Here is a 24,541-nt window from a genome sequence, read left to right as displayed (position 1 = left end):
TTATATCATTGAGGTTTATGTGTATCTAAAGATTTTTCCCTCTTTGGAGGTCTTACAAATGGTTCTATTATGAACATTTATATACGAATTTCCATGCTGACGTGGATATGCTTTCATTTTTTTTCTTATGTATCTCGAGTTTACATACCTTATTTCCCATCATTAAAGACATGCCTGGATGCTGCAGTGGCTTCCAGGCAGCGACTTGCTGTGTTCTCAGTGCTATTGTTGAAAATAGGATCCCCTTGCCTGGGTCTGTGACATGCTAGCTTTACAAGCATGAGCTCACACTTCCAGCATGGCCACCTCTTATTCACTGCTTTTGGTTAAAGTATCTTTGGGGTGAAAGTGTCAAGTTTTGGTGGCTCTAATTCATTTCTGGCATGTGAAGTTGTTGAATATCTTATCATATGCTTATTGTCCATTTGCATATTTTGTTTGGAGAATGGTTGGCTAGATGCTTAATTTGCTTTTTAAAGTAAGATTATCTAAGCACGTGGATATAGCCAAAGTACATCACAAGCGTGTTTGAAAAGATTCAAACAAATCTGATATGTGAAAAATTAGTATATATTAATAAGAGACAATAAGTATACAATAAGTATACTACTTATTGTAAGGATTCTGATATACAAGTTCCTTCCCAAACTTATCTGTACATCTTCCATTTTCAAATTGTCTTCACTTTACTTTCTTGATGGTTCAAGTTATAATGGCTCATAATAAATTTAAAATAGTTATTAATAAATATTGATGCCGATCAGTTTATCTATTATTTTTATTTTAAATGCATATGTTATTTATGCCTATCTGTACTGGCTGGTTTTGTGTGTCAACTTGACACAAGCTCGAGTTAACACAGATAAAAGAGCCTCCCTTGACAAAATGCTTCCATGAGATCCAGCTCTACGGCATTTTCTCAATTAGTGATCAAGGATGGGAGGGTCCTGCCCATAGTGGATGGTGCCATTCCTGAGCTGGTAGTTCTGGGTTCTATAAGAAAGCAAGCTGAGCAAGCCAGGGGAAGCAAGCCAGTAAATACCATCCTCCCATGGCCTCTGCATCAGTTCCTGCTACCTGACCTGCTTGAGTTCCAGCCCTGACTTCCTTTGGTGATGAAAGTGTAAGCTGAATAAACCCTTTCCTCTTCAACTTGCTTCTTGGTCATGATATTTGTACAGGAGTGGAAACCCTGACTAAGACACTATCTAAGAAATCATTACTTTTTCAAAAATATGAAGATTAACACTATGGATTCTTTTAAGTTTTATAGAATGAACAGATTCATTAGGTCATTGACTCACTTTAAATTAATTTTTGTATAATGGGAAAACCCACGGTCTTAGGAGCATTTATTAAGAAGATTGTTCTGTTTGCTTATAGTTTCAACTGATGAATCTCAAATACATTCCCTGTTTGACAGAATTGTCTAGGTGTGTTCCATTCTCAGAGCATATGTTAACTTTGCTATAACTCTGTACTTCCCTGCAAAAGTCTGGAAACAGTTGTGTAAAGAAAGCAAAGTTAATAGCAATTCCCCAGCTAAGACTGTCCTGAAAGGTAGGCTTTTCACCTACAGACTCCATCATGTATATGGAGGAGAGGCACTGTCACAGGTGGGCATGACATTCTGCTTTCACAGTGTGGGTGATACGACACACATGCAGGTAATAAGTACATTTAGGTAAGAGAGGAGAAAGGAAAAGGGGAAGATGTAATTATAATCTCTAAAATAAATAACATCAACATTTATTCTTAGGAGAACAGTCCTCTTTTTATGTATGTGGTGGTTTGAATAGGAATGGCCTCCATAGACTCATGTGTGTGAATGCTTGGCACATAGGGAATGGCACAATTCAAAGATGTGTGGCCTTATTGGGAGAAGTATATCACTGTGGAGGCAGGCTTTGAGGTCTCATAGGCTTACGTTATGCCCAATGTGGCGTTCAGTCTCCTACTGCCGCCTGCAGATAAGATGTAGAACTCACAGCTCCTTCTTCAGCACCACATCTGTCTGCACACTGCCATGCTTCTTCCCATGGTGATAATGGACTAAATCTCTGAACTGTAAGCTAGCCCCAATTAAATGTCTTCTTTTGTAAGTGTTGTCATGATCATGTTGTGTCTTCATAGCAATAAGACCCTACAACAATGTATAAAAAATGCATGTAAGTCAGCATCTATGACAATACATGGGAAAATTGTAATATTAATATTCCAAGGAGGCAATCAGGCAAAAAAATTAAAAGAGCTCTTTAGTGAGTTATAACAAAAAACATTGGAAAATAATAGGTTAGGTGAAAAACTATGCTTTTCAAAGTGTCTTATCTTGGTTCAGTTTCCAGGACAGACATACACACACACACACACACACACACACACACACACACACACATATACACACAGAGCAATATACATATATAGTGATATATAGTATGTACATGTGTGTTTGTGTGTGTATGTATATACTTTTTCCTTGAAAATGTCTTAAGTTACCAAAACTGTGTCACATGGCTTTTGATATATTTATTTTTACTTGAATATCAGACATGCAGATAAATAAAGAAGGAAAAAAAGAGCTTTTAGCTAGCTACCTGGAATTTATACTCATGGACACTAGTTGTTTTGCAGGAACTTGTAAATGTCTTATCTGTAGTTTGTGTCATTGTGAAATTGTAGTGACTGTTAATTTAGTGTTCTGAGGGATAAATGGACAACTGATCCTCCATCTGACTGTGTGTGGTAAATAGAGCATGTGTGGAAAAGTTTTCAAATTTATGTTTAAGTGGACTTATCTCATCCAGCAACTTTTACTCGAATGTTTTTAGCTATATCTTTTCTGGAAACCTTTTTTTTTAAAAAAAAATTAAGCGTGTAATGTGTGCTGGCTTATTGACCAAGAGGCTTTTCCACTAAGCATATGGCTAAATGTATTGAACATTCTCTCTACTGGTTGACTCTGCCCACCCTACTTTTGATTTTGCCGCATTGCCATCTGAACATGAAAGCATTATCTTTGCCTTCCAGGTGGTCACTCCCTGCAGAGAAGTCCTTTGAGAACATTTTCTCCCATGAATTTAAGACTGCAAAGCAAGGCCAAATGGATGTCTAGGTGGAATGGATGTCTCTTTGGATGTGTTTCTAATATGAGTGTCTCCGACTTTGATGCATACAGTAGAAAGCAGTAGCACATATTATATTGATATTCTTAGCTATACACCTACAGACATATATTTAGTGTCACAGATCAAACGATTCAAAATCTATTTAGAAAAATTGGAAACATTTCCATAATAAATCTAAAATGTGTCTCGTTTTAAAACAAAATATATAAATCATCAACAACAAAATGAAACACAAACATACACACAAAAGCATACACACATATACAAGTATACACACACATACACACACACACACACAATTGGTCCAAGTAATTTCAATTTAGAGATACAGTTTCATACAAAGCTCAGAATTGATATTCCTAGAAACACAGTATAAGAAGAGATTCAGTGAACATAAGACAAAGGAAAGAATTATGAACATGTCCAGAAAACACCATCTGTAACTGCTAGATACATAGCAAGGTCACAGGGTATGGTGGTTTAAATAAGAATGGCCTCCATAATTTCGTATATCTGAATAATGGATGCCCAGTTATTTGAACTGTTTGGGATAGATTAAGAGGTGTGGTCTTGTTGGAAGAAGTATGTGGCTGGGGGTGGGAATTAAGGCTTTTAAAAGTCTATGCTAGGTCTAGCTTCTATCTCTATATCATCTCTATCTCTATCTCTACCTATCTATCTATCTATCTATCTATCTATCTATCTATCTATCTATCTATCTCTAGTTCTCTAGCTCTGTTTTTATCTGTATCTATCTCTTTCTCTCTGGATGCTGCCTGCTGATCAAGATGTAAACATCTCAGCTACTGCTCCAGCATCATGCCTATCTGCTTTCTTCCTTAATCATCTTAGACTAGCCCTCAAAATTTGTAGGCAAGTCCCCAATTAAATAATTTCTTTTGTAGGAGTTGCCTTGATCATTGTGTTTTTTCACAGCAAGAGAATAGTAACTGTTTTGACTAGACTGGTGGGACATTGAGGCCCCAGAATCCACCTGTCACTGTCTCCTAGTACTTGGGTTATAGATCAAGAGTGTCATGCCCAGCTCTTGGTGAATGTTGGATATCCATATTCATGTGCTCATACTTCAGCCGTGAGTACTTTCCCAGCTGAGCCAGAGACCATGTCCTATACACTTTAATAGCTTAATGGGCCTCAATTTCTGCCTTTGGTTTTAGTACTATGAAAATAAGTGGTATAAATGTAAGATCTTGATTATTCTTTTTCAAGATTTTTTGGTCATCCTAAGCCCTCTATAGCTTCATAGAAATTTTAAGTCAGGTCCTATAGGTCAGTCAGTGGAAGAAATACTAGCAGTGCTAAATAGAACTTGTAAGAGGCCATTTTTGGAACTAAGACCTAATAGATAAGAACAAAAATCAAAATGGAGGGCCAACAGAATACCTAAGGGAATAAAGGAGCTTGCTGCAAATCATGATTGGGTACCTGAATATGATACCTAGGACCTATAAGGTGGAAGGACTAAAGTAACTCCTAAAAGGTGTTCTTAACTCTGTGCTTTGTCCTGTGCTTATACACATAGACAGACAGGCAGGCAGGCAGGCAGGCAGGCAGACAGACACACATGTATGTATGCACACATGTGGGCACCACCCCCTCCAAATAGAGTCACCAACACTAGAGTTCAAGACCTTGGTCCTATACATTTCCAAGAAGCCCAGAGGAATGAGAGATGAATTATCCAGCAGGATTTGAATTAGTGTGATAAACCTCCTCTGATTTAATCCTTAAGAGGGAAGTGACAGGAAACCCTGCAGAAGAGGAGGCAGAGTGTAAGAGCCCGAGTGGATGAAGGATGCCATGAAAACAAGAACCTCTAAGTCAACTGAGCAAAGCTCATATGTGCACTCGAAAAGACTGAACAGCAAGCACAGGGTCTCATGGGTTTGCACTGGGTCCTCTGTGGATATATTATAGCTTTCAGTTCAGTGTTTTTATGGGAGTCCTGAGTGTGTGAGAGTATATTACTGATTCTTGTAACTTACCCTGGTCTCTTTTCCTTTTGTTGAGTTGCCTTGTCCAATATTCAATGGTACAGTTTTTGTTTTACCTTATTATATTTTATTTTGCCATGTTTGGTTGTTTTCTCTTAGAAGCCTGTTCTTTTCTAATGAGAGAGAAAGGGAGTAGGTATCGATGGGAGTGGAGGTGGACTGGAACTGGGAGGAACAGAGGAAAGGAAAACTGTGATCAAAATGTATTGTACGAGAAAAATCATCTGTTTTTTAATAAATGGGTGGGTGGGTGACCTAAAGTAGGGTAACACTAACCAGAAAGTTTTGCTGTTCTTGTTCTGTGGCACTGCCCTATCCCTGAGGAAGAGGAACCTTTCAAATGCCTGACCTCCTTTCATTCCTTTGTCTCTGCTCAATTCTTCTGTAAAACCAAGACCCTTAAGCTCAGCTCTTCAGAACACTTCTTTTTTTCTAAGGAGGGAGATGCTCCTTGATTCTGAGTCTGTCTTTGTTGTTTGCTTTTTACTTGCAATCTGGCCATTCACTCCAGGCTCTTCTACATGCTAGGCACATGCACTTCAGCACAGTGTCATCCTAGACCTATAGTTCAATTCTTGAGTTAGAAAATAAAGCCAGTTAAAATATTCTTTGGGGAAGGAATGGAGAGGGGTCATTTTGTAATGATAATGAAAACTGTTCATGCAGAAGACCCAACAGTCTCAATTTTAGGGGTTGATTGTACCAAGGATTGTCTTGAAATCATAAAATGTTTTCATCCATTACCCAAGCAGGAAATACTTATGAGCCCAGCTAGTTTCACAGTTACAAAGAATTTTGGTCTCTGCTACCTGCCTGTGAGGCAATGGAAGGGAATGAGTGGGTTCTAAAGGGATTAGGTCAGCAGATAGCCTAGCTCAGAGCTAGCCCAGCACATGGGAAGCCCTGTATTCCACCACTGTGCTGTAGGAGAAGGTGAGGGAGCTTGGTGTCTGTTCAGCCTTGTCAAAGTGAATCATAAGGTGTCCTCTGAAGATGAGTGTTCTGAGGGAGTAAAAGTCTTATAAGTCGTAGTGAAGGATGGTTCTTTTCATTCTGCTATGTAGCAGACTTCTAAGGGGTGGGGGAAGAGATAGACAGAATTACCTTTGGGCTTCAGGGCTGAATTTTTGTTGCTTTGAAATAGTAACTCTCTTTATTGAGGAAAGGGTTCAGGTATCCTCAATGTCATGGATACTTGTTTAGTCCTAGAGTCATCCTCTTGAACCTACATTACCACCTTTCTGATTTCCTCATTTAAAAATTAAATTGTGATACTTTATATTTGTGACAAAGTAGTTTTCTTACCTTAAAAATTATTATTTGATATATTTTGGGTCTAGGGTGATTAATATAAAAAAGAAATGGTTTCTAACCTTTCTCTAAATTCATACCTTATACCTATTAACCAGATTCAGATTAATAAGAGAGAGAATAACAGTGCATTTTATGTAAATTTTATATGATATAGGAGGCTAGCTAAATAAAGGCCTGAGAAAATATATAAGGCTCTGTACAATAATCAGTAGGATGAAGTGCATGGTTGAGGAGCTAGAAGAGTCTGACCATGAAATAGCTAATGGGGAGTGGGTTAGCCTGCAGTATGGTCAGGCTCCTCTGTGCCACAGTGTCTGTAGGCAGAAGAGCATTCCTTATACCTGGGTTAAGAGAGGCTTCTCTAGAGGAGTTATGACCTACTGTAAAGGAAGATTAAGAGATAGTTCATGGCTTGCTTTATAGACAAGACCAGGGTGCTTCCTACTTCTGCTGTTTCCCAAATCCCAGGATGCTGTATTTTGGAGTGTTATATCTCAAATACCACCAATACCTCATGTACTGAGAAGGTATATTAATAAAGTCAGCCTACTTAATAAGTTTCTCTTTCATTTTATTTTTTATGCTGCTCATCTTTATATGGGAGAGACTTTGGCTTGAGACAAGTGGTTCTTCACTGTGTCTTGAGAGTTGTTCTTATTTCACTCTTTAAACAAGCAGAGTTCCTATGAGGGTGTTCCTTCACCCACTCACCCACTCCCACCTCACCACTCTAGCATCCCCCTACACGGGGACATCAAACCTCCACCAGACCAAGGGCCTCCCCTCACATTGATGTCAGATAAAGCCATTCTCTAAAGGGAAGGGGAGAGGAGAAATGAGATGAAGGGGTTTTGGAGGGGGTAACTGGGAAGGGGGATATCATTTGATATATAAATGAGTAAAATGATTAATAAAAAAAATGGGAGACAAAAGCCGAGTCCCTTACACACATTTTATTACATTTGGGGAGCTGGAGTTCACTAAGCAGGAACTGACTGTGGTCTGGTCTGTCTTGTGTTTGATTCAGTCTTCCCTTCATGAGTATGCTTTTAACCTGGTGACATAGACTTGACAGGATATGAGATAAGGTGCATGTTTTGTTCCCTTTTCTTTTCTGTCCCTCACGTAGAAAACTCATAGAATGGATAACTGTTAGAATTCACCAAGATTTTGAAAGTACTTGTTGGCAAAAAACATTGAGCCTAACGCTATATCATCTTTTCAGTTTCATTTGTAAAAAAATTTGAGCTCACTAATAGTTAATACGACAAGTTTCTTAACATGTTTCTCCTGACACCACTGTTAGTTTTGCAAGGAGAGAAAAGTCTCCTGCAGTGGCAATAATCCAGTTACTGGAGTCTTAAAATATCTCCTTTCTCTGTTCCCCACTAGTTTGCAGGAGTCACCGTATTTAATTGGCACACTCTGAAGTGTGAACCAGCCTCCATACCCTCAAAGTCCCCTAGAGTCTCAAAGTGGTTTAGCTAATTGTATATAAGAACATTACCAATCCCCACACCCCAAGTAATATGAAGTAGTTAGGTGAACACAAAATTAAAATTTAAGTATTCTCAGATGTTTAAAAATGTTTTGAAGATTGTTTTTTTTTTTTTTTTTTACATGTGGTGACTGAGGAGTGTTAGTGTGTGGGTGTAGGCCAAGGTCATCCTTTCTCCTGTGTACATTCTCCTTGGTTTACAGATATGGCTCTGCTATGTGGCTTAGGCTGGTCCTGCACTCATCATCATCTCCACTCTCCCTAGGTATGCTGGGATTGTAGGTATGCACAGTGATGCTTAGTCTGAAAAATGTTGAGTGTGTCCATCTCTACGACCCAGCCTTTTGCTTTGAGTCTCCTCAAAGTCTCTCTTATTTTCCTATTGCCTTGAGGTTTGTTCTGTCTTGATAGAGGAAGTCGGATCCTTTGTTAATGTTTTTCTTCCTTCTCAGTCCTGATTCCAGCTCATACCAAGTGTTCTAGCTTGTGAGAAGTTCACAGGTCAGTCCTTGGAATTGCTATTGTGTTTTGAGTTAGGAAACGTAGAGAGTTATGATACTCTGGGCAAGTTCATTAACCTCTCTGAGCCTCTGTTCTTTAGACAATAATGACATAACTGCCCCTAGCTCCTGAAGTTACTATAAGAATTTAGTGGGTAATAAATGTCAATTACTTACCCTGTTTTCTGCATGTTTTAAGGTATTCCTTAAACTCTTTCTATCGTGTGTCCAGGAAAATCTGAAGTAGACCCAAATTCTTACCTAGACAGTCTTCTGCCATGCAGTTTTATTTTTTTTTAACTTTGTTTCAGTTTGAATTTTGAAGCTTTAATGAGGATTCTATAGCTGTCCCTTGGGCCTGTTATAACTGCAGGATCCAGCCCCTCCCCCATGTCCTGGCATTATTAACAAACTATTGGAATAGCACCTGCAGCCAACAGTTCTGGGTTTAGGTATATGATTGGGTGATGGGAAGGCTCTCCCCTCACTCTTTCCTCTTTCCAGAGCCTCCACTTTCAGCAGCATTTCCCTGAGGCAGTAATTCCCTCTGGGTTCCTACAACTGTGACCCTGGTGGTCACTCTTAAATGGTAGTGAAAAAATAATTCTTCAGAAATGTATCGAGTTCACAGCTTTTCCCCCAATGATGTAGTTCAGGGCATAGAATTCTAAAATAAAATAACCCAAAGTTTTAGAAAGTAGCAGAAAAAAGAGGTCTAACTCAGATACCCGGCACCTGAAGGAAGGCATTGGCTCTTTATTCACAGGTACCTTTGTGGTACTTGGGGGAGGGGCCCAAAGGCATCTTCCCCAATTCCTTCCAGGCACATTAGGTGATATTCTATCTCTATCATGGTACCTTTCTCTTCTGAGCCAAGTGTTCAAACAGGCACAGTTTTTCCTGCTTTGTCCACACTCTATTTCTTTATAAAAGAGCCTGTGCTTCCTAAATCTCCTTTAAAACTGTGACTGGTCTTCTCTTGCTATCCTGTTTGCTGCTATAAGGACTTTAGCCCTGAGCATTGCTATGGGTAAAAAGTTTTTTCCTGTTTCTCCCGCAACACTGGTGGATATAACATCTCATAGTGTTATCTTAAGAAGCATCATATAAATCATGGACCGTTCATGGCATGCTTTTCAGAATGCTGCATGTCTTTGTACAATGACAATTGATTTATTCAGACTTTTGCAGTATGCTAAACACTCGGTATAGAACATATTAAAGAAAAGGGTCAGTGTGAGAAGGTGTAGGTACTCAAAGGAATCTTGCTGTCTTGGAAGGATGTAGGGGAAAGTTCTTTTGTTAACATAATTTTTATTGATTCTTTGAGAATTTCGCATCATGTTCCCCAAACCTTCTCATTTCGCATCTATCCCTCCCCCTTCAAGAGAAAATAATTTTTTTAAAAAGTTAAGGTAAAACAAACAAACATCTCATTGACCCCTCTGGGCAAGTCCTATCAACCTCTATTAACTGCAGCCGCCTTCTCTCACACTGGACCCAGCTGTCATGTTTCCAGTTCTGCTGGGAGTGGACCACTTTTTTCCCTGTTTTCCTTCCTCTCAGTCACATATTCATTAGTTGTAGAGGCACTGGAAGTTGTGGTGCCTCACATAATATACCCTATTGACCAAGCATCTTTTCTTGCAAAAGTTCCTTGCAATGGGTCATTCATTGGTCTAGCCTGATATTTCTGGCTTCTGCTACATCAATACTGGACCCTCATCAAGGCTTTCAGGATCATGCTGTTGCCCTGAGTCTTGGAGATCTCGTGTCTTTGGTTCCACTGGACCAGCCACTTCATGAACTTTAGCAGCTTATAGATGGAGTACATTTGGGGAGGGGCCAGCTCAAAGCTATGAATCTATGTCTTGGTGGTCACTGAGTTGGTCAGCCTGAAAGCTCTCCTATACCCATGCCAATGAGGTCAGCTCTCTGCCCAGGGAAGGGGCAGGGCCAATTCTAGGGGAGGCTTCTTAGTCACCTCTACGTTCAGGGTTCAGAAGATTCTGGGAAAGTTCAGTACACTGGTAACCTATCCGAACCACAAGTGAGGTAGGTCACCTTTCTAGAAAGTCCATTTAGTTATAATATTTACAGTAGAGATTTTCCCCAAAGGCCCATGCTGATATATTATGTGTACATAAAATCTGTAGATATTATTTTAATATAACAAACAAGGCCTCAGGATATTTACAGCTTGTCACACTCCACCTTCCCCCTTCCTTCCTCCATTGCTTTCTTCCCCTCTCACAAAATAGATGTTAATCCTCTTTGCCTATTTTCTTTGTATGGAGAAGTTTGAGAACCATGAATACATCAAAGCTTAAAGAACAATCACATCCTTAAATAAGGTCAAATCAGAATGGAAGGTGAAGGAGGCAAGGATAGAAAGAATATGGTTAATGGATGGCAGAACACCTCCATTAGAGATGTGTTTCTGGGGTTTTATAGTACAGTAGTGAACTGTAATATACAACCATTAGTTACACATTTCCCAGTAATAGGATCAGTAGAGCTTGAAGGTTGCAGACACATGTGGATGATAATATTTTGATCAATAGAAGTGCCAATTGCCTGGTGTAATCTGTATACACTGTATACATTAGTTAATGATGGCATTACATCTCATAAACACATTTAGATATTATGCATCAATTGAAAGTAAAAATGAAAAGAAGAGGCTAGCGAGCAGAGTGCATAACTTGTTGGACTTAGTGGTAAGCCCAGTGGCCCTACGTTAGCTGTGCTCTAGATTGGGATTTTGTAAACTTAAGAATATGAACTACAAAGGATTTGGGAAGGAATTGGTTTCATCCTTGTCACCTGACAAACAAGAGGCCTGGTACCCCAGTGTGGGAGAACCACTGGAGGTTCTCAAATGAGGTCATCAGGTAAGAACCCAGCTTGACCCGAACAAGTGCCAAAAGCATACAGATCTTGCAAGGGGTGCTCTTTCAGTCTTGGTGCTGATGGTCACTTGAGTACTTGGACTTGGCCCATTTATTTATCATTCTAAAACTCAATCTGGAAAGGAAAAAAGAGTTTTTATGGATTTCTTAGTAATGTTATAAAGAGTAAGCTGAGCTATACACGTAGTGTTCGAGATTTGTCTGAGATTAAAGAAAGCCACAATCAAGGTCGTCATTGTTTGCTTCTTGGAGGTAAGGGGTGGGCACGGGTAAGTACACATATGTGCAAGTATGTGGAGGCCAGAGGAACCCTTTGGGTTATTCCTCAAGAGCCATCTACCTTTTGTTTGAAACAATATCACTGGTCTGAAACATAGGCATTATACTGGGATGCCTGGTCATCAGTCTGCAGGGATCACCTGTCTTCTCCAATGCTGTGGTCCAAGCACATCCTTCATTGCTCAGCTTAGTTTTATGTAGGCCTTGGAGAGTCCACTCAAGTCCTCAGGCTTGCAAACCAAGAACTTTGTAGAATGAGCTATCTTCCCAGCCCTACTGTTTTTTTGTTTCTTAACAGATTTTTGTGCTTATGATATGCAACATGGTATTTGTTATCAGGCACACGCAGAAGATGGAAAAGTTACTTTCATGGAACAAACTAATATGTTTATTTTTTTGAACAGAAGGTACTGAATCAAAGACTCAATTATTTATCCATTTTCATTTTAGAAATTAATAGCAAAACTTTATAAAAAGTAAAAACAGTATTCAGGGTCCCCAGGTCTTTTAGTGAAAGTAAGCATTTAACCTCTAAACAGAGTAAAAAGATCTTAGCAACTATTGGTGTTCAACATTCTGAGAAAAGCCATATTTTAGGTAGAAAGATTAGCAATGAAAAACTCAGGAAGATGAAATCTGGTATCTGGACTCAGAGGATTATCTTATAGCCCAAGATGGGAAAGACAGGATACAGTAGGCTCTAACTAGGATGGAAATGTTGGGTGAAGGTTCTAGACATATTTAAATAGCAATAGGAATTAATCAGAGCTTTAGAGCAAAGACTTATTAGGAGATGGAATGTGAAATTATAATTTTTAATAGTAGGAAAAGCCATGACCGCCTTTAATCCCAGCACTCGGGAGGCAGAGGCAGGCGGATTTCTGAGTTCGAGGCCAGCCTGGTCTACAGAGTGAGTTCCAGGACAGCCCGGGCTATACAGAGAAACCCTGTCTCGAAAAACCAAAAAAAAAAAAAAAAAAAAAAAAAGCCATGACCCATATAGATTTACAAACCAATCTATGTTAAAACTGTTTAATTCTGAAGGTGATGGTGGAGGTTATAACTGGTCTGAGAAAATTCAAATTACAAACATGTTTATAGGCTAGAAATGAAGTTATTTTGAAATCAGTGTGAAGGCAAACCTGCTTTTCTATAGCTGAATGGGAGGCACCTAATCAAGCTTCTCATAAACAGGAAGTAATTTGTGGGCCTAAGATTCCTCATGACTATCAGTTACCTATAATTATAGAATAACAAAATGCCTTAAAAAACACTTTGTGTGTGTGTGTGTGTGTGTGTGTATATGTGTGTGTGTGTATGTATGTGCAAGCTAGACAAGAGTTAGTGCAATCTCAAGAAGGTGGAAGCTTGAACAGAAGGGTAATAGTAGAGATATTGAGAACATTAGCAAACCATTGATGGTTTCAGCAGACAACGGGGTAATGTCCAGAGAGTCATGGCTAGGGCCATGTTGTTATCACTAAAGGAGACAGTTACTGCAACCAGACAGAATGAGCAAAGTGATCAGTTGAGAGGAAGTAGAAATTGAAAGAGAAGCATTTAGAGAGCTTGGTGTTGATGATATCAAAACCATGGTGTGCAAGAGATGCAGTGCTACCTCAAAATTAAAGCAAAAGAAAGCTTTAAAACAAAACAAAAAACCCCACCGGTTCTGAGAGTTTGCTGAATTCACTTATTAATGTCTGACTTTGAAGTGGCTTGAGATGGGCATTTAGGAGAGCTCTTATGAGAATCTGAGTCCCAAAGGCTATGGAGGGGACATGCACTGGGAAACTCAGAGCTTAAGATTGTCCCATACAGGTGGCAGAGGTGAGTCTCTTCCCCAGATCTATGCAGATTTTCAGTCAGAAGGTATGAGTCCGTGAGTTAGAGGCCCATTCCTTTGATAAAATAATGTGTTTTTATTCCTATGGTGAATCTGTCTCAGAAGCAGAATCTGAAATAAGCCAGGGCTTTAAGGTGAGCATCTCTTACAGACCCATGTCAGTTGCTGACCAGTATGTAATGGTCACCTACAGACCACAGGTTGATTTCCTGGGTCCCTGTACTTTTTCTTAACTATGGTTTTACAATTAAAATTTCAATTGGAGATTAACTTTGCAAATGAGGCTGTTCTGGCTGCATGGGTTCTGCATAGAATGCCTGAAAGCAGCTAGTGAGAGGCCAAGTTCTCCACCTCTGGTCTGTGACTGCTCTTCTGGCCTACCAAAGTTTCTTGTCATGCCTGATATCCTGGGAAGAAGTTCATTTTACCTACCCACAACCCCTGCCAGACCCTGTGTACATCTGTTCTAACCTACGGGGTCTGTCCTAAGCATAGAGTTATCTCTGTGCTCTGATGCTTCTGTCCTGGAAAATCCCTTCATGTGTCCCACATCTCCTAACACATATTTAAGGTGAGCTAGAGTTGTTATACTTTGGCAAAACAAATACATTTTATGTATTAAATGCATTAACATCATGAAAAAGTTAGACAGGAGGAGAAATCTCAGGACACTTCATTCCTAACCTAAAATCACAAGGAAATGTTATTATAATTCTGCCATCTGTTCAAGTTTTTAAAGCCATTTTGGTAAACTTAAAGCTAATGCAAAATACATGTCTTAGCACTAATTAACTGAAAAAATCTGTTTCATTCTTCCCAGATAATGAAAAAAGATGTCAAGAACATGATTTCTTAAAGAAAATTTAATTTGTGGCACTGAGGCCTTTAAACCACCCTTGTTATGTGTTCATGAGTACAGCCCTAAGAATAACAAGAAGTCACATCAAATATCTCATCAGCAAAATCCACACAATACAGGCTTTCGACATTTACAACTGTAATTTAGATTCCCATTTCCACTTAAAGATTACTCTCTTTTCTGGCTGATAGAGGGTTTTTGTATTGATTCTTGAGGGGAGAGGAATAGATTGGAATGGAAGGCTATGGAACATGGGAAGTATCCATAAGGCCAATATTGATTTCACGTCAGAGTCCAAATACCACATGACTCCTCTCGAAGCGTAACTAATTGAAATTGATACCATTTGAGTATGCTCATATTATATACTATTCAGAATGGCTTTTCAGACTCATTCTGTCATATTCTGGTACAACAGTGGCACAAATCTGCTTTCAGTGTTTTGTTTGTTTGCTTGCTTGGTTTTCTAACCTAATATTCTTGGCTTTTAAATTTAGGCCAGGGATTCTTTAGACAACATTTTGCCCCCTTGATATGTTCCACGTTAACTTAGAAGGAGGACATCATTTTGTTCAGACTTAAAATCTTCATTGTTTCTCCATTGTCTGTTAAACAAAACCTCAAGTCTTGAGGATCTTTGCCTTCCGACTTTCCAGTTACATCTTCTAGTGTCTATTGCATTATGAACTCTCTACTTTCATGAGATTTTATTATTATTTTTTTTCCTTTCAGACTCTGAATGTGCTTCCCACAGGTGGGAGTTGTCACTCTGTGGGACTCTCATCCTGTTTTCTGGAATGGGTTAGCCATGCTGCCAAGGCAAGTGTGGTAAATGATGATACAAGCTGTGTGTGTGTGTCTGTGTGTGTGTACATGTATATGTGTGTTTGTGTGTTTGTATGTGTGTGTTTGCATGTGTGTATGTATGTTTGTTGGTGTATATATTCGTGTGTTGTGGTATGTGTGTGTGTCCTGCACAGGAAAATTATATGTAGCAATTGTGCAGCACTAGTTGAAGGTATGCATGCTTTCACTGTTTCATCTTGTAACTTACTATTATTTCAAATATTTTAAAAAAAGAAATTAGAAAATAAAGAAATATTTGAGACCAGAGTCATGCCAAGGGAACTTTGGACAGTCTGGATTCATATGATTGGGATATATTGGAGCATTGGTCACTGTCATAGATTCCTGGCTGGTTATAGGAAAGGGATACATTTTTCCAGGGATTTTTCTTTTGCTAGTGTGTGTGTGTGTGTGTGTGTGTGTGTGTGTGTGTGTGTGTGTCTGTCTGTCTGTCTGTCTGTCTGTCTGTCTGCTTTGAGAAAGGGCATACTTGGTGCTATGAGTGCTTTTTGCACAATAATTAATCTTCAGGGAGAGAGAGCTTCTGACTTACTTATTACCCTAGTTGTAGGTACACACTGCATGTTAGACAGTCTAAGTCACTTGGAGATAAGATCCCCTTTTCTGTGCCCTGGGAAGTTCATAGAATTAGGGAGCCATATGATGAAGTCAGCAACTGTGAAACAGTCAGAAGTCTGCATTCTATTCTTATTTATGTTTTCCTATACCATTTCTAATTTTGATTCACTAGAAGTAATTACTACCATATGTATAACAGCATAGTTTAAGAGATTATTGCAACTAATCATGACTCTGAATGTGAAAAATAGTAACTTCTGTCTCTTGAACACAATTCCTCATGCTTGTTCAAACAGGACTTAACCATTAGGAATGGCTAAAATCTGTCAGTTACACACTTTCTTCAGTTTATAATAGGTCTTCCGAGTCCTGCACCATCTTCCTCTCTAACTTTTCTTGATGTTACAATGCCCACGAAAGACTTCATTACAAATCAATTTGTGTTGATCATAATCAGCCTTTCTGGCCATAGGTATTTTAATGTGTTTTGAATGGAAATCTGAATTTGAAAGTAGATGTACTTACTGATATTGTAGCATCTTGCTTTCTTTGCTCATAGTCATGTGGTAGACTGGATACCTCATGAGACCACGATGTCTAGCTTTTACTCACCCACACCATTTCTCAGGTGCGGTCTGGCTTTTGGAATGAAGATATTAATTTCTGCTCTAATGAAACTTCAAAACTTTATCAGATGTGAACTTGTAAAGTCATAGGCCACTCTGTAGGAAGCAGAAGTGCAAAATAGTAGCAATCTCCTTGACATCTCTTTTAGTCCTAAGATTAAGGTAGCATTTTGGATATTTGTATAATAACAGTTTCCTATGGTTTGGTTCATTATTGTATTGTGTCGAGTGTCTAACTCGGTACCTAATCCACTAGAACTATTGAAAGACTCTTTTAGAGGAACATATTAGTATGTTTCCATTCAAATTTTTGTCATATAGCTGATGAATTAATTAGAGTCCATGAAAATAAACACCTGGCACAATTATTATACTTGAATCAAATTCTACTCTGTTGATTATAGTTGGTTACCTTTTGCATATTTTCCAGACTTGGTAGGAATGTTGGCAGTCCTGGAATCAACTCTGGACACTCAGAGACACCAGCTCCTCCTCTGTATCACTGTGTGGTACACAGCAAAATGGCTTTATTAGTGTCACAGAGTACTGTGTCATATTACGATAGCATGTGCCCAATAAATACTTATGAGAGAAAGAATTAGCAGGGCTTTGGAATCCAAGCCAGATGTCAGTAGACAGAAACAGGAAGGCAAAGAAGTATATGTGCCATGTAGAGGAAATAGCACAAGCAGTTACTATAAAGCTGGAGACAGACGAGACCATTGAGTGTTTCTCTAGAAAGAAATTCCTCTACTGAACAAAAGGTGACATGTGAGTTACCTAAGCTCAAAATCTGTATAGCTGCCTCTATGGTATGTTTCCTCAGTTAAAGTACAACACAAAAGTAAACTTTGGAGTTGGAAGGACATACTCTTTCACCCTGGAATTGGCTAATCGTATACAATAAACTATTTTATTTTTTTGAAACATGGTCTCACTCTGTACCCATGACTGGCCTAGAGCTTTCTATGTAGACTTGGCTGGACTTGAACTTACGGAGATTAGCCTACCTCTGCCTTTTGAGTATTGGGATGTTGGAATTAAGGGTATATACCTTCACTCAGACAACCAAATATTTTTACCATTTCTAGATATTTTATTTTTTGAAACAGAGACTTTTCAAATGACTTTGAATTTGCTATGTAGCCTAGGTTTGCTTCTAATGTATCTGCATTCTGCCTTGACTCCTCGGGTGCTGGCATTATAAGGATATGCTGCTGTGCTGGCTCTTTGAAATTTTTAGATGGAATAGGCAATGGACAATGTTTTGAGTGGCTGATTGCTTACACAGAGTACATTTTCATAGATGGTGGTGGGTTTTAGGCACCATTGCGGTTATGACTTTGACGGAGTAAGCCAAATCATTGTATGAGACCATTGGAGCCTGGTCTGGCTTCTCACAGGAGTATGTCATGCAATATTGATGTAGAGTTCCCAGACCTACTTCTTGTCTTTGTTTGTAGGTATGACATCGTGTTAGTAGAAATGAATGCAATTAGATTGGCCTAATTAACTTGAGGTTTAATTAACCAACAATGAAAGCTTTCTTTTCTCTATATTAAATGAAGCCCAAAAGGTATGGCCTCACAAAATGTAAGTGTAGCACAAGCAAGTGATAGGGTTTTATTTTTTATTTCCTGGAAAATGATTAAAATCTCTACCATTAGAGAACATTGAACAATCACAGTGTGCCCTGTTTAGATTTTGATTATTCCCTCAGAATACTTAATAATTTTTTTACTAGGCTCTGGGTTTGGGGAGGGTTGTGGTAGCTTTGAAAGTATTGTGTTGAAGCAACTTACTTGAAAGTCATTCCACACATCCAAATTCAATGCTCAGCAGGCTACAAAACCTAGTCTGAGCATCCAGCAATGTCTGGGTGGTCTCCCCCTCCCCACGCACATCTCAAAGAAGGTGTCCTGGAGTGGTGGGTAATTGCCAAGCCTGAAGAAGAAAATTGTAATAAAAATGGGAAGGAGAAAATTACTTAATTACAACGTAGTTACTCCAGAAATCTTCTAGATAAATGGGAAAATTTAGCCGAGCTTTTAAATGTCACTGTAATTTAGCCCCATGCCCTAGAAATTCTAAATTGTAATTGACCCTAATTATATAAATACCCACTGGTGAGAAGAGAACTGTTTTACAGGAGGCTCTGCTGCTGCTGAACTTCGCTGACAAGTGGCTCATGACTTCAGCAGATGGCTTACATGCTTTTGGCTGAGGGCTCCTTAGGAACCAACTTTCCTCTCCATTCAGCAGCAAATGAAAGGACAGTGCTCTTTGAGTGGGATAGTAGGAAGTGAAAAAGAAGACCACTAGTCATTGCTTCAGCTATCATTATCTTCCCTGATTATATGTTAGAGTAATTCCACTAGAAAGCAAAAGAAAACAAAACGGTGTTCGGTTGCATCATTTGAGGTTTAGCTAGGAGTAGCAAACAGACGTTTCCCCTACTTTTTATCCAATGCCTTTCTTTCTCTTTCCTTCTTTCTCTGCCCACTTTTCTGGTAGGTCAGCCCCTGCTTCAGTGCATAGGTGCATGCGTGAGTGCGAGCATGCATGTATGTGGTGGTTCTGTTTCTATTCTTTCCTTGATATCATGCTAAATCTTCACTCTCTAGCAAACTCCTGTGGTTTGAATGTGGTCACTCTAGGTGGAGACCTTACTCATTTCTCCATTCATATTTGTAAGAGGAACATCTGTCTTCCATAGCTGGTGAATAAAAATTCTGCATTTCCATTGACTCTCCTTTGGTCTCATGACGATCCCTGAAGCAACCAATATGGCCAGTAGTGTTGCTCTATGCCACTTGTCCTAGATTGGTACTGAGGCTGATCGCTATAGTCCAATTGAAAGTTAGCCTTACCAAGAGCACATGAGGAAGACACTATTTCCAAGAGACAAGTAAAAAGAAAATCATAAATAATCAAATGTGTTGAATCATTTCCAATAAGGTAGTTGTCTTCCTGACTTTTTGTTAGGAAACTAGAAACATATGGGAGGTTTCCAGAATAGAAGAAGAACACCTTGTTGAAAAGGCAAAAAAAAAAAAAAATCCTCTACTTTTTTAGGATTTGTAAAGAAAACTCGCACTGAGACTTTAATTGATATAAAACAGATTAATAGTAGAATACATAAAAAAGCATTTCACATGAATTTTATAATAGAAGCCCTAGCCAAGGTAATAACAAATAATATAAATAGAATACACACACACATATACATATATATAGGATACATGGAATATATATGTCTGTATACATATACATGTATATTCCATTAATTTTATTTATTTTATTCTTGAGTGGTGATTCTCTGTTATATGCAATAAATAAATATATATATGTATATATACATATATATGTATATATATACATATATATTTCTTATATATTCCATTTATTTTATATTATTCATATACACACAAACACACACACACACACACATACATTTTGACAAAAGTTATTTGTAGAAAAGTTACTAAGTGAGAAACCAAACCAACCAACCAACCAACCAACTAACCAACCAACCAATCAGCCAACCAACCAACCCACTAAAACAAAACAAAACACAACACAACAAAGCAAAACAAAACAAAAACAAGAATTGTTTATGCAAGTCCTGATTGTATGAAATTCTACCCTTAATCTGGTAGTTAGTATTGGTTTTCAACTTAACAAAATCAACAATAACCTAGAAAACATACCTGTGGCTAAGTCTGTGAGCAAGTTCTTAGACTGAGCTGAGGTATGAAAACCCACTGTCAATGCAGTTGGCTCCATTGCATGCTCAGGTCCAAGACTCAATAAAGAAAGAAAGGGATCTGAGCTCAGTGTTCACCTCTCTGTGCTTTGTGAATGTGGAAGCAACGTCATTCACTATGTCTTACCACAGTGACTTTCCTGCCATGAGGGGTTATGCTTTTAAACTATGAGTCAAAACAAACACTTGTTTAGGCTGTTCTCAGATATTTTGACATAGAGATGAGAAAAGTAATACACTTAAAGTTTCAGGGTTGTTTGTTTGTTTGTTTTGTTTGTTTTTTTGCTGGGGCTAACTGGATATGCAAGTCAGCCAACTACAAGAGTGAGGACTTGAGTTGGGTTCCTAGCACTCATGAAAATAAAATGAAACAGGAGTGGTTGAGTACCCCTGTAATACCAAACAGGGATAGAGAATCCCTAGGATTTGATGGCAAACAAGTCAGATAGTGTTCACCTTGCATAAAGACCTTATCTCTGAAGGTAACATGTAGAGCAATAGTTCTCACTCTGTGGCTCCTGACCCCTTTGGGTCACCAAATATCCTGCATATACCAGATATTCTACATATCAGATATTTACACTGTGATTCATAATAGTAGCCAAATTACAGTTATAAAGTAGCAACAGAATAATTATATGTTTAGAGGCCATCATAACACAAGGAACTATATTAAAGGGTCACAGCATTAGGAAGGTTGAAAATCACTGTTGTAGAGTGAAGAGCTACCAGATATGGAACTCTTGCCTCTGTGCATACACAGACACATGGATATACACACGCATAATGCTTTTTTCCATGCATACAAAGGACATTGTCTATAGAGGAGTTTGTGTCCTGCTTTCCAGAAGGAAAAAATTAAATGTCAGAGTGGTCTTCTTGTCCCCTTTTAGATTTTATAGAATTTATGGTATATGAACCTGACTCCGAAGTGGAATATGAAGGCATGGCATTTCCTACTACCTTTGCCTTCACACAGAACAATTAGATTAAATATTCACTAACATTTTTAGCATCTGAGTAGCAGGCTATATCATTTTTCATACCCACTCGACAGATTTCTCAGTTTTTTCAAATGAAGATTTTGAAATGTTCAATATGTCAGAACTCAAAAGGAAACTAAATGTTATTTCCATGGTGCTATGTCCTTTACCTGCCGGCCTGCTTTTGTTCTCTTTCTGAATACAGCCAAGAATCATTCTATTTCTCCCACAAGCTGTCTCATCCTCTCCAATGGGAACAGGATTAAGTGCATTACTCTAGCGAGGTGAATGCTCCTTAGTCAAGAGATCCCCAGTTGATCTCTTAGATGCAATTCCCTGATAATGTAAAACTCCCGAATTATTTATTATTTCATATCAGATCAAGAATATTGTTACTGAAAGTAGATTTGGTGCACTCTGAAAATCTGCTTTTCAAAGTGTTCTTCTCTGAAGAATGATCCAGGGAGCATAATTTGAACTCTTGAGGGGACCAAACTAAAATGGTTGAGACCTGCTTCAAGTTGGGTGGCTTCATATGCAGAAAAACAATAATGGTTCTAGATACGGTTGTAATTCTCTAGACAAGTAAATGAATTGAAAATGGAGCGTCGTCATTCCTAAAGTTCCATTTTTTTTTTTTAGTCATTACGTGTCATATAGTAAAAGATAAAGAATTGTGGTTCTTCGCTTTGCATTAAGTTGTAATAATAACAAAAGGAGTTGCTGTCTCCTGAGTGCTTACTGGGGGTTTTCAGTAAATGGTTAACCACCATTTCTCCTGTGTTACAGATGAGCAAACTGAGGCATGAGGTTAGGCATCTGGTGTACAACAGCACGTGGACATGAGCCTGCTCATAGATTCAGTGCAGAGTAATGTCCCCAAATGTGACACAGCCACACAATTGAGAGATGGAATCATGTGGAGATGATCAGCAACAACCTCTGGGCTCACTGCTATCAGAGGAAGTGGATAACAAAACCATTGGATTTTATATGCCCAACTGTTTTATAATATACGAGCTTCTAAAAGTTAATTGTCTATGAGTGTTTTAATAATCCTTATCTTTAGATAATGTTATAGGTTCACATCAAAATGGAATGAATGTTAAAATTGGTTTTTGTTTGTTTGCTTTTAAAGAAATATCCTGCCTTGTCCATGCACAGCTTTTTCCTAATGTCAAAATCCTCCAGTTGTGACATTTATTGTCATTGATGGATCAAAGGTGACCCATCACAACCTCACGGAGCACACAGTTGGTATCACAACTCATTCTTGATTTTGCAGAGTTGATGATTTAGCTAAATTTAGAATGATGTGTATTGTAGTAACACACAGAAGGCTTCCATTGCCCTAAAACTCTTTTCTTTGACACAGAAGTACTTGAATGTTGTACATTAAGTTATTCTCATTTTGTAATGCTTCATTATGCTTCCGAAATCCAATAAAGGGAGTAGCACTACTGGTAAGTCAAGATTTTGCTTGAGCAAAGCAAGACAGCATAGAGGGTAGTACAATATGGAGCACATGGGCATAATATGTACATGGTAAATCCTAACACAAACTGAAGAGTAAACCAACTCATTAAGCTTCAGTAAACATAATTCAGTAATCTGCACACAGCGCTTGGGCTTCACTCAAGCTATGACTATTTGGAGACAGTTATCCTCATCCTCAGAATTCATGGTATAGGTCGAATCCATGATTTTTGGCACTGGACAGTGATGTGGCTAATATTCACCTCATGGCTCTTAGCCACCTGCTCTGCCTAATTAAAGACTCTCATTTTCTGCTCTGCTGACCCTATAATTTGCAAATAAAATCCACAGGACATAGGATGTGAATATTAAAAACCCTTGTGAAGCATTTGTTACTAGTTTATAAGGTAGATTATCAACACTCTCTTCCCAATCTCTCTCTCTCTCTCTTTGGTCTGTCTAGGAGGACTCTCGTTCCCTGTCTTTCTTATGGTAGAAGGAGAAAAATACTGAAATAATTTATTTTCTTCATTTAAGACAACTATTTTGATATTCTCAGAGTAGATTGTCATATTATTCTATAATAGCCCCAAGCAAGAATTTATTTCTCTACCTCATACTGTTGTGTTTCCCCCTTTTCTGCCTGTTACTTACATTACTACAGCATCTGTCTCCTGAGAGCAAACTTAGCTGATGTGTTTTTGTGAAACACACTCAGATTAGACCAAGTTACAAACTAAGTTAATGCCAGGTACTTCAGCATAGACAATGTTTAGAAAATAATCATGTCACTTTTTAAAGGTCTTAGTTACTTTATAAAAAGATCAATTGATGTTGCATTTATTGTATGGTTTTCATTTTTTGTCCTTTGATTTTACTGTGTACCATTTTAAAATAAATATTAATATCCATTCAATTAGTTTATTGTTAGTTGTGCCATAATTTCTTGTTCAGACTTTGTTATTGGTATTTATACAATTTTTCCTTTTATTAAAGCATTTCTGTAATAAACGTCTTTGGCCATACAGTTCTACCCACATATAGAATTCCAACAGAATTGACTAGGATCAGATAATCGATACTAGTTTGGGGAAATGGTGTTTGTTATTAACTTTCCTTCTCAAATGATTCTATTACCTTCTCTTGCACTAGTTTCTTCTGTCACATGACAAAGCCTTTTCTCACACTGCAATAACCTGTGTAAACAACTTTTCCATGGAATTCCACAGACAGTTGTGGAGGAGGTTAGTTAACTTGGTGGACTAATTGCTATTGTACTTGTTCAGGTTGCACCGTAATTATGAACAAGTGCTTGATTGCTGACCCCGAAGCTCCTAACTTTGAAAGAATCTAATGTTTTTAAGGTCTTTTCTCACATTTAAGCCACTGGTAAGCTCTGAGCCCTCTAGATAAGCTGGGTAATGGGTACCAATATGTACATTAAAGAAGCTTTTGTTACGTTGAAATACAAAATCGCTAGCTATGAGGACGGCATTGGAGGTAAAGCAGAATTTGGATGCTCTTCAATGTAAAATATATTTAAGTGGTGATTGATTGTGGTTATTTTCACTATACTCATTAGGTAAGGCCTAGGACTTCTTGAATACATTCCATAGTTTTTATCCTGGGGGATCTCACTACTCATTCAGGCTGTATTTCTGTCACCCATAGTAGATTAGTTACAGTTTTTTACCTTTTAATTAAACAGCTGCTGCCTCTAAACACAATTCTGAATTATTTAATAGTCCATATTACTTTACTCAACTCACATTGCTTTAGATTTTTTAATTATATGAAAATATACATTTTTTATGATATAGCTCTTCTAAAAATGAGAAGACAGACAGTAATAACTTGTACTTTTGAGAAGTCAGGAATATCTTTGCATACTTAAAAATAATTATAACTAAAATTAGA

At 38.2% G+C, this 24,541-nt stretch overlaps 1 protein-coding gene across 2 annotated transcripts in view; it reads left to right on the top strand.

Moving 5' to 3' along the window:
• Fhit (fragile histidine triad) overlaps positions 1 to 24,541 on the top strand; it is a 1,358,514-nt gene that overhangs the window by 937,063 nt on the left and 396,910 nt on the right. The gene's annotated exons all lie outside the window — the stretch shown is intronic.

This window comes from Grammomys surdaster, unplaced genomic scaffold (genome assembly GCF_004785775.1).
Source record: "Grammomys surdaster isolate TR1022 unplaced genomic scaffold, NIH_TR_1.0 125614, whole genome shotgun sequence".
NCBI lineage: Eukaryota > Metazoa > Chordata > Mammalia > Rodentia > Muridae > Grammomys > Grammomys surdaster.
The sequence above is the reverse complement of the archived record's forward strand: the minus strand, read 5'-3'. Positions and strand labels throughout refer to the sequence as shown.